Below are 12,385 nucleotides of genomic sequence, written 5' to 3' on the forward strand. Positions count from 1 at the left end.
TATGAGTACCTACAAAAACGTGGTATGGGATGGTGCATGTTAGGAATAATGCAGAAATATCACAATGATGACAATGGTCACCGATGAAAACAAGAGTACAAGATATGTCGCTAAAATTACAATAAACATGCATATCTCTGCGCAAAAAGATAACCATTGGATAAAAAAAATAGTCCTAGAGTGGTACTCAAGCGGTACTAAAACACCAAATGGCCGCCCTTAAACCAGATGTAACGATTAACGCATCAACATCGACATAATTTATTGTTTCGATGGAAAATTTAAAAGCATTATTTATTAAAAAAAAACTGATTATCTAGGGCTAGGCGGACAAAATTAGTCCTGATTATTATCAAATTACATATCTTAACTACTACATATTAATATATTGCTCCCATAGGAAGTTGTTTGGGGCGGTTAATAAGTAGTTATAATAATATATAAAAATAATATTAAGATTATATAATTATTGCCAATGTGGTTTCATAAACAATTAAACGTTGTCATAAAATGGTGTCAAATGCATAAAAACTTAAACCAAACTATGAAAACTCAGTCTGTTAGTTATTTTCTATGAAGACATCTAGGTTAATGCTTGTCTTTAACAAAGATGTTTATGCATTTTGATTGTATTGTACCTATGTCAGTTAGCATTGCGTTGTTGCATATTCTGTAGTAAAGATGCGCTTTAGTGAACTCGCATAATATATAAATTACCAGTTGCGCGATGTTGTCTGTGTAATTGTATTGAAATTTATAAAATGGTTGTAAATACATTGACGCACTTAGAATTGATTAAACATTTTTGATTAGAAAAAATATAAATTGGTCGTGAATCTAAGTTGTAGCGAACCGCCATATTTCTTATTTTGGCATCTGTTAAACGCACGATAGATAATTGTGAATGATCGCATTTTTTTCATCCAGTTGATTGATATAATATTATATAAGTAGTTGTATTGTGTTCAATATAATTATTGGGTATCTGTATTGAAACTAGGTTTCCACGAGTCGTATGGCGAGATAGAATGTATTGTCTTTTGTTTGTTCGAAAAAGATTGGGAATTTTAGTTATTATTTTTTTATCAGTCGATATTTTATAAAACGAAATTCAGCCAAATGAAATTTTGTGAAACTTCAGTCAAAGTAATAAATTGTCCATATTTATAAGAAATCAGAAAAGCGGTTTTGTTCACTTTTTGAATTCAGATTACGCTGTCTCGTCGATGTTCTGTATGGAGATCGCCTTATGTTGTACGAAATGCACTCGGAACAGTTACATTTTAGTCGTAAATTTCAAATTTTGTAACATTAGAAGGCTCGACGCATACATTGATGCAACACTACTAAACTTTTACTTTCGAGTTCATACAACTAAACAATAGTAAGTGGAAATAATAATATTATTTGTACGAATAACCATTAGGATAAGTGATAAATTTAGTAGCGGTAAGTTAGAGTTTCAAATTTAATTTCCACTTTTGGATAATTTTCATTATTTGAAGAATTTTGAATAAATTATAAAAATATATTGAAAAAATGTCGTCTGCATTGGTTTTTATATTTAAATATGTTATTGGATTAAGTTGACATAATTATACCACCTGTTTTGTTTATCAAATTCAAGGCTGCTTATGACTTAATAAATATTAGTAAGCTTACAGCCTTGAAAAAACTAGGAGTACTTCAAAAACTCAAACGAAGTGAAAGTACAGACTGGCCTATCCGAGCTACTACAAATTGTAAATGATCTTCGATAAGGTGATGCCCCTAGTCTGTATATTATTTAACATTGCTCTAGCTAGAGTCTAGCTAAATTTTAAAGTGGAGACAGATGGAAAAATATTTTTTCAAATCTATAGGTATAGATTATTGTCTATATGGATGATATATACATCATTGGCAGATCCAGATATGCTCCAGTAGAACCTTTTCTACTCTGAAAGCATCTGCAAAAACACAAGACAAAAATGTGTATGGCCATTCTGATCAACCAAGCACATACTCCTTCAGATCTCCAAACTAACGACTACTTCATCAAGTATGTCGATAGTTTTGTATACTTCAGTTCCCAGGTAAAAAATCAAAAATGGGATTAGTGAAGAAATCAAACGGGAGATCAGAACTAACTAATCAGCGAAAGTCTAGTACTCATTCTCTTTGTACATAATATAATTATTATGATGTACAAAACCAATATTGACCTATAGATCGGAGTGTTGGTAACAAGGCAACGAGCGTGCGCTCGATTTATTTGAGAGAGAGGTGATTCGTATGAAATATGGACTCATACTAGAATAAGAAAAATAGCGTATAAGTACGACATCATTTGGAGTTCTACAAATGCTTCCGATGTGTAACCGTTTCCTTAGTTGATTCCAATGGGCGGGCCAAGTAGCAAGAATGAATAGTGCCCAATCACCTAGGCCTAGGGATATCCTGGATAGCAGAGTCGAAGGTCGACTGGCAGGCCAAGACTCCGGTGGTTGGACGGTGTCAACAATTATACTAGAGCGGTCGGTACAGACACTTAGAGAACACTAGCCAAGGATTGGGGAGGTAGAGAAAATTCTTGGAGAAGGATAGGACCTGCCATAAATTGAGCATAAATTAATGGCAACGAAAATAGGTTGTTCAGAAGAGTCGATCGTGAGAAGTACATAAAATAATATTTATTCTTCCTACGCAAAATTTAACATATAATACTTATTTTTTGTGGTTGTTTAAACTTTAAACAGTTTACAAAAAAATGATTAGGTAGGTACTATAAAATAATGCAAGTATCGATGTTATTTACCTACAGAACAATATTCAAGGTTATGAGTTGATGATGCCATTTATTTTGATATACATTTTTTCTTTTTAATTCAGTAATAACAAAAATAAAATGTAACTTGAATGTATTATAAAATAAAAAAGTGCCTAACCCTTTTTAGTATAATTAATTATTTTTATTCTATAGGGAAAAATCAGGATTGATTCGTATTCAATTATAAAATTTCACTAAGATGGCTGATTTTTTACAAGTATAAATTTCAAACGCACATTATCTTAGAAAATAGTTTTAGAGTTGTTGTGGAAGATCCACGAAATAATTAAGTTGTGTCTATGTATATCGTAACACAGCACACAGGATCGTTGTAAATGGGATCACCTTGGAGAGGCTTGCATCCATCCAACAGTGGATTTCGAGAAAAGTAATCTGAATTGTATCTGAATCATATTATAAATGTAAAATCTATCAAAATAAAGAATTTTGATATTTTATAATAAGTAGAAAGATAAATAATGTACCGTAAAAACAATAAATACGGTGAGATTAAAATAAGTATGTAACGCAGGATTTAATCTTTAATTTAATCACCATATTCACTTCTAAGCAAAGCATATGAGCATACGAAAGTTAAGGTTATAAATAGACTTTTTAAGGAGTAAAATCTTAATCATTCGGGATTTATGCCTGTATGATTACAGCTTTCGGGATATCACCCCAAACTCTAATGAAATATTGATATCATATTCTTCAACTTTATTATAATATATTTAGTTTTTTTTTTGTATTTTTTTTAATTTAGTTTAAATTAAATACCTAGAACAGTCGTTTGTCGATAAGGTTTTTTATGTCAAGCATTATTTATAAGAAATATTTATTACGTAGTAGGTATATCGTCATTTATGAAATAAATACTGAGGTCGATATATTTGGTTGTGCGGGTATTAATAATTGATTGATACATAGTTCAAAAATTAAATATTCTTTGGACAAATATTTATATGAAAACTATAATTAATACCAAATGCATTTTTATTTATTTAATATTATTGCTGGGTTAAAGAAAACTAAACGGGTACAGGTTTTTTACATCATACAATTTGAAACATCCGAAACAGGATCTTCAGTTAATGTCTATATATTATTATATAACCTGCAAAGTCTTTTACATCCAACACTAATCACTATGCACATATATATAAAAAGGGGCAATTTGCAGGTACGTAAAAAAATATTATGAACAGGTACGAGTATGAGGAAAAAATAAATTAACAACATATTAATTAGTAGGTAAGTATCTCTTATATTTTATTATCCTAAGAGATTTTGGAAAACGCATCAATTTTATTATTTAAATACCATTTTGTTGATTTTAAAACTATTTTAATTCATTTTTTAGAGTCCCAAATTTACTTCCATTTGAATCCGGTACAATCTGATAAAATAATTACAGATAATATCATTTTTAAATCGTGTTTTATATCAGTCACGATACATTTTCGCGTCTTGCTGTCCATCTACCGCAAAATAATTACAAAATCGCTTAATAATTTCTATATAATCGATATTTCACAAATCACAATGATTATACCACAAAACTATTCAAATTTAAAATCGCCACATTAGTGTACTATGAGTTTTAATAAGAAATAAATGTATATTTCCTCACTAATTACTCTTAAAATATAATCTAAAATCACGTCACTATTTTTTATCTGTCAAACTAATAGACTGATGATTGTCATTTTTTTTCTTTTGCAAACCGCCTAAACAAGGTCATTTGACGTGTCAGAACTCAAATTTAGAATTTGCAGGAATAATCGAAAAAATAATCAATTTCAATCAAGACATTTTTTATTGTAAGATGAAGATAATTTTAATACTGCTATCAATAAATTGAATAATTTCAGACTTATTTATATTATTATACATATTACGTTCTTCTCAACATTATAGTAAGTATCACATACTTCCATATAAAATAGATAGGTAGTTATCGTGATTCAGTAATAATAATTGTATGATTTTTACATTTCGTGTCTATTACCTGCTACTTTTTCCATTTTTGTACACGATAGAAATAATATTTTTTTTATTTCCCCACCCAGATAATTTGTTAAATAATAAATTTAACATGATGGAATTTATTCATTAAGTAGTATATGGTACTTACAAATTTAAAAATAAAATACCATTTTTGCTCCTAAACAAAGCATATGGACAGCCTTTCAGAGTGGTAATTACGAGTATCTTAAAAATTATGAGAAATAGTTTTTACATTTTTTCAATGTAATGGTATCTTCCCCCATTGAATAAGTAAAACGTATTATAACGCAATAATCTAAATGTATGAAAAAATAGACTATCCTGCAGTGGCGATGGGTGGAGGTAGGGTGGATCCACCACAGATAGTACAGACTAAGCTTGTCAGTTATACATACGTATTTGTTTACATTGAACTAAGACTATAATTTACAGATGGTATTGGTTCGTTTTAAAATTCAATTAAACCCTGGGAAAACCAAGCCATAATACTCATCTGTTTATTAAATATTTAAAATTATGCCATTAAATCATACATCATTTTGGATATTTAAAAGATATAATAATATTGTTTACTACTATGGTTTGGTTAAGGCAGGGTTTAATGAATTATAAAAAACTAGCCAACAACATGTGTAATATGTTTTCTTGGTTCAACGAAAACAAATAAGTACGAATAAAAAAGTGGAATATATAAACATATTCTAATAAAATGTCAATGGTAGAGATCGGTGGTTGCCAGCTGTTCTGCTATGCCTATCAGCTTGAGGTGGTGTCAGACGATATTGTGAAGGCCAGACTCCAGAATAGGCTACGCGCGAGACCCCAGATTTATATTGGCAGTGACGAATTGCAAATCGTAAAACTGACAAATCAGCGAAATATCAAACTGTCTGAGGCGAATGAAAATCCATCCCGAAAGGAAAACTATGGTGGCGTCTTCGCATAGTTCACAATTATATTAAAATCCAACACCGCCAAGCCGTCTGCAAGATCTAGCGAGACAAACTGGCGACCGCCAGCTGGCTCTGCTAGTTATTATTTATTATGACTTGGAATACATTGTAATGAAATATGTATTGTGGTCAATAACAATGTCGGTCTACTTATTATCAACGTCATGTACGTAAATAAAATAAAATAACAGTTCTTAAATAACATACAAAACTGAGCTGTTTGTATAAATCTCAGTATTAGGTATTTTCTAATTTTTTTTAACGTATATATTTCTTGTTTTCATAATCATATAATTTTGAATGAAGTAGATACTTACTTATTAATTATACAATAGTTATATATACATACACACACATATTATAATATATATAAGTGTTGTAGATTGCGCCCGCAAGAGCAGAGTGGTAATGTATCCGCTTTGTAAGTCGAGGGTCTCGGGCTTAAATCCCGGGTCTGGCAAAATTCACATATTGTTTTTCAATGTGTGTTTGAATACAAAACATGGACTTAATAGATTGAAAAAATGGTTATCATCCATTTCTCGTAAACAATTGTGTTACGAAACCTCTTCGTGAGGTGGCCAAGATCTACACTGGATTGTAAAACCAATTAATAGTAAATATCAGTAATATAAGATATATCAGCTAATTATATATATTATATATAAATAACTGATACATATTTATAATCTATTTTTTTATTTGAATCAGGGGTGGGCTATAAATTCATGTTTCTTATTTTTTTGTGGTGACGACGAACGTTCTTGAACGACTATTAATAGACATTCTTAGATTGACAGAAAAATATTTTTTGCAGAAAAAAATATAATTTATACGGGAACCTGATATTATTGAGATTAGAATAAACAAATAATCATTTAACTCATATTGCGTGTATATATATATAAATATATGAAATTAACTGATACATCTTTATAATCTATTTTTTATTTGAATCAGGGTTGGCTAGAAATTCATGTTTCTTCATTTTTTGTGCTGACGACGAACATTCTCGAACGACTTTTAATTGACATTCTTAGATTGACAGAAAAAAATTTTTTGCAGAAAAAAATATAATTTATACGGGTACCTGATAATATTGAGATTAGAATAAACAAATAATCATTTAACTCATATTGCGTGTAAGTATATATATATATATATGAAATTAACTGATACATCTTTATAATCTATTTTTTTATTTGAATCAAGGAGGGGGTGTTGGGGGTTGGCTAGAAATTCATGTTTCTTATTTTTTTGTAGTGATGACAAACATTTTTGAATGAATATTAATAATTAATAGTAGTGGCTATAGCCAGCTGCCTCGCTAGACCTTGCAAGTCACTTGTAGTCCTAATTTAATGGAAAGAACTCTTAATAAAATGACTTTTAATAAAATGATAAAAAAGTCTAATCACCACGAAACCCATTGACTTTGTATGCTAATTACTTTATGTAGTAGGTAATTTGGATATAGTCATAGTTTTTTCATTAGAATGGATCTTTACTAACTTTGACGGGATTCAATTGACAGAATAGTCTAATTTTTCATACATTTAGATTATTTCGTTATTATATGTTTTATTTATTCAATGGAGGAAGATCCCACTAGATTGAAAAAAATGACTAAAAACTATTTCTCGTGATAAGTTTATTAAGATAATTACCACTCTGAAGGGTGTGTCCATAATATGCATTTATTATGAGCAAAAATGATATTTTATTTAAAATTAGTGAGTACTTAATATGCTAAAGAATAAATTCCAATACATACAAAATTTTTATTTAACAAATTATCTGGGTGAGGAAATAAAAACAAATATTTTTATCATGTACAAAAATGGGAAAAGTAGTAGGTAGTTCCTTATTGTACATAATTGTATCATAAAAATAAATGGTAATAATTGACTATTTTATTTGACTGTAAGTCATAGAAGGATAGTAAAACTTATAAGTGATAGAAGTGATAAAATAGAAAACAACATGTGTAATGTCATTGTTAAATTTTACAATATTGAATACGAAGAATCATACTGCAATTTAATTATTATTAATAAATATAAAAATCATTAATTTTTAATTACTTGTATTAAACAACACATGGATTTCATTTACCTACCTACATGTAAAAATAATACAACTACTGTATCGGAATAACTATCTATTTTATATGGAAGTGTGTAATACCTACTATATATTGTGAAGTAGGTACATTATCTATGTAATTTCTTATTTTAAGTCTGAAATTATTCAATTTATTGATAGCAGTATTAAAATACTCTATGATTATTATTAGTATATATTATATATATATATATAATATAGAATACTCATATAACAATAAATATCTTAATTGATTATTTTTATGCTAATATAAATGTGACATCATTCTTTGATTATTTCCGCAAATTCTAACTTTGAAAATATTCTGACACGTCACATAAAATTATAATTGGTCGCAAAAGAAAACAATCGACAATCCTTCTCTTATTTTAGTTTGACAGATATAAGTACCAGTGAAGTGTTTTTAGATTGGAATTTCGTAGTAATTAGTGAGAAAAAATGCATTTCTTGTTAAAACTCACAGTGCACCAATGTGGCGATTTCAGATTTGAATAGTTTTGTAGAATAATAATTATGATGTGTGATATATTGTTTATATATAAAGTAATAAGCGACATTATAATTAATTTGTGGTAGATGAATGGCAAGACATGAAAAAGCATGGTAACGGATAGAAAACGCGTTTTTAAAAGTCATGTTATCTGTGATTATGTCGAGTTATTTTATTTATATCAAATCGAGCTTCAATATTGGGACGATACCTGAATAAGATTTCATGTAAATAAAAAAGATTTCAAGTTATACACATTTATATTTTTATAAAAGTCGATGTTTTTTAAAATAAATATAAAAAATATTAAAACTATGAATTTGTCAAAAATCTATTAGGTACCTAGAAAACTTAATAAATTTAATTTTAATAATAAATTTTACCATAAAATAAATATAATAATAAGATGGATATATTTAAAAAATATTGAAACTATGAATTAGTCAAAAATCTAAACGGTGAAAAATTGTAAACTTAATATACTAAATTTTGAAGACTTCGCCTTAATTAAGTTTTCTATGTTATATTATACATGAGAGATTTTTGACTAATTCATAGTTTTAATATTTTTTAAATTTATTTTAAAAATATCAATTTTTATAAAAATATAAATGTGTATAATTTGGAATCCTTTTTATAATAAATAATATGTAATAATAAGATGGGAACCTTTAATAAATTCATTTTTTAGAATATTTTTTTACAATTTTATTGATAGTTTATCTTTGACTTAAAATAAAAAAACATTTTTCTTTTTAATGTTTTCAGATAAATATGTATTAATTAATACAGCTTAAATTGTAAATTATCAAAGAAATTTTCAAATTGCAAGCTTCGTATTTTTCCGCTAGGTGCCTCTGGTAAGTATCGCTTTAATAAATAAAATTAACTGGTGGATTTTTATAATCTATTTTTTTATTTGAAAAAGGGTTGGCTAGAAAGTCATGTTTCTAATTTTTTGTGGTGACAACGAACATTCTTGAACAACCATTGATTGACATTCTTAGATTGACAGAAATACATTTTTACAGAAAAAATATAATTTATACGGGTAGGGGAAGCTGTTGTACCTTGGACATGGTTGTACCTCGAACACATGCATGTTTTTGTATATTGGCGCCATTTTATCTTGAAATTTAAAATAGTAGTTTGAACACTTTCCTCTCGGTGGATACTTGACGCTAGTTTTAGACGGCAAGCGGCACGCGTATTTATGTGAAGTGATTTTGAAATTTTTCGTTCGTAAAAGTAAGTTTTTTTCACTTATTTTTTTGTAAATATATGCCATACTATGTTTGTTGTGTGAATAAGTAATTATGTAATTGAATTAAATTTCATATGTCTATAACATTGGGTTATTATAGATTTTGTATTCCTTACCTAAAAAAAACTATTAATTGTTTTTGTAATTTTGGCGTGGTGTTGTACCTTGGACATAACAAATGCGTTGTACCTCGAACATGTCCAAGGTACAACGCGTTTGCCACGCATATTGTGTATGACTATGATTACTATTGTTCATTCATTTAAACATACAATTTAATTTCAACCTATTGTTTAAATTTATTCCAGGCGTTTATTTAATATGCCTCGTACGTATCAAGACAGGAATCAAGAAGGTTCGCCCGGATAGCGAAAAAATACAAAGTGCGATCCGTTTAATAAAAGAACAAAAATATACGCTGAACAGAGCTCCGAAACTAAACAGGTTACCCAGAAGCACAATAAGAAGATACATTCATCATTTTGGTACTGGTAAGGAAGTCTGCACACTTTATGAAAATCTTGCTTCAAAGAAAGTTTTTAGTGAATAAGAAGAACAAAATATGTTGCTGCAATACATTACAGAAGCTGCATCTTTGCAGTATGCTTTCTATGATAAAACCTCGCCCCAAAGCTGCCCCGCGGAAAAATAATCACCAGGGGCGAGAAAAGGGTCGATTTCGTAGTCTGATTGATACACCGGAGAAATTAAGAATCGAGAATAAGAAGAAAACGAAGCTGGCGAAGACTTAAAATATTATTCCATCGCAAAAACTAATTATGTTCTTAAAAAAGTTTCTGCTGTTAAGAAAAAGCTATTGGTTAGTTTCGAATCTACATCAGCCGAGTCATCGGCTGATAATTTTGCACTGCAAGTCTCTAGCGATTCAGAAGGACCTCAAGAATTTCCAGATGAATTTTAATCTACACTAAATTTAGAATATCAAGTGGGGGATTTTGTAATTTTTCTTTATGAAAGAGAATAATTATTATTTTCTAGGAAAGATCCTAGAAATAAACAAGGATGGGGCCAAGATTAGCTCAATGCAAAAATCGCTAAAGGGTTGGAAATGGTCAGAGAACATCGACTCAATGAATTATCCTTGAGATGACATAATCCAGAAAATTCTACCACCTGAAAAATGCCAATCTAAATTTACTTAATTTACTAAATTCTAAATCTACATTTATCAAGTTAAGGAAATGGTCAAGTATTAGGGTGATAAGAAAGAGATAATTGAGGTATTATTATTAAAAACGATTCATTATAATATCTACCTAAGTCTAATTAAGGTAATTATGATTTATGATTAAGTATAACTGTTATGAAAAAATGTTCTTTTGTTCCGTAAAACATATTTGTAAAAAACTTCTTTCTTTTATCGTAATATACAAAACCTGCGAATTTAATAAATCTGTGTTTTTATTTAGCATATGTACCTAAATGACCCCTTATTACGATTTTTTAAATGTATGTCCAAGGTACAACCTTCATATGTTCGAGGTACAACACCCCTGTTGTACCTTGGACCTAAATCCACATTTTTTTATACGGCCCAAAATCACTATAAATATCAAGATATTTAATTTGAAACATATGCCAAAGCATGCGCAACAGATGGTAAAATCAAACTAACTAATGTTGGCAATTTTACCTATAACCAGTAATTTATGAAAAATCAAAAACAGAAAATAGGTCCGAGGTACAACAGCTTCCCCTACGTGATATTATTTAGATTAAAATAAACAAATACTCATTTAACTCAGATATAAAACAACTAAAGAAAATATTGCGTGTTTGCCATTTAGATACTTTTGAAATATTTTTCGTGTTAAGAAATTTGAATTTTAATGACTATTTTCGTGTTGGTAAGACCTTATCAAGATGACGACAGATTTAATAATAAGGATATAATAATGTTGGATATTCTGTATATATATAAGATCATTCTGTGTTTTAAAATTTAAGTATTGTTTTAAAATTAGTTACAAGGTTACAAATTTAAAACAACGTAACCTTCAACTAGTACGAATCTTTAATTATATAGGTCTATACGAATTTTGAGATAAAAAGTTATAATGTTGAATAATATGTCATATTGTCAAATAGTCAAAGAGTCAATATTGCAGTAAATAACGATTCAAAATAATAGTCATTGTGTCAGATATTATGTTGATTCGACATAAATTTAATCTATATGTTGAACATACATAATTTGATTTTTGACACTAGATTTTTTTTTAGAAAAAGAATACGACACCCGACGGGTACTAACGCGAATCCAGTGGTTGCAGGTTCAATACCGGTCAGGTATCGTATTTTTTATTATTATATAAAACATGATTTTTTTTAGAGTTTATATGCATGAGATGTTTTCAAATTAGGTATTTTCAATATATACAATCTTATATTCTTAAATTTTATGAATTATTCGTTGAATAAAAGAAATAGATTATTTAACCTGTATAACGTCGATTATAATAGGATAAATTTAGTAAGTATATAATAATACACAAAATTTAATTATTATTAGGTAGGTAGGTACACGGTGAAGTAAAAGAATGGGAAATGTGTAAAGATAAAATTAGATCAATGCAAATACACTGGAATTGGCATATTAATATAAGAAAATGTCTTTTTCTCGTTATAACCATATATACAAATGAAAAGTTGTAGATATAGGTATATTATAAATTTGAATAAATAATAATAAGTATTATTTGAAGATATTGATT

The 12,385-nt window shown here is 28.5% G+C and overlaps 1 protein-coding gene across 4 annotated transcripts in view; it reads right to left on the minus strand.

Annotated features, from left to right (window-relative positions):
- The window catches only part of sit (ELOVL fatty acid elongase stuck in traffic), a 46,435-nt gene that overhangs the window by 16,563 nt on the left and 17,487 nt on the right, over positions 1-12,385 (minus strand). The gene's annotated exons all lie outside the window — the stretch shown is intronic.

This window comes from Rhyacophila brunnea, unplaced genomic scaffold (genome assembly GCF_057557595.1).
Source record: "Rhyacophila brunnea isolate RB1 unplaced genomic scaffold, BYU_Rbru_1.0 scaffold_3, whole genome shotgun sequence".
Lineage (NCBI taxonomy): Eukaryota > Metazoa > Arthropoda > Insecta > Trichoptera > Rhyacophilidae > Rhyacophila > Rhyacophila brunnea.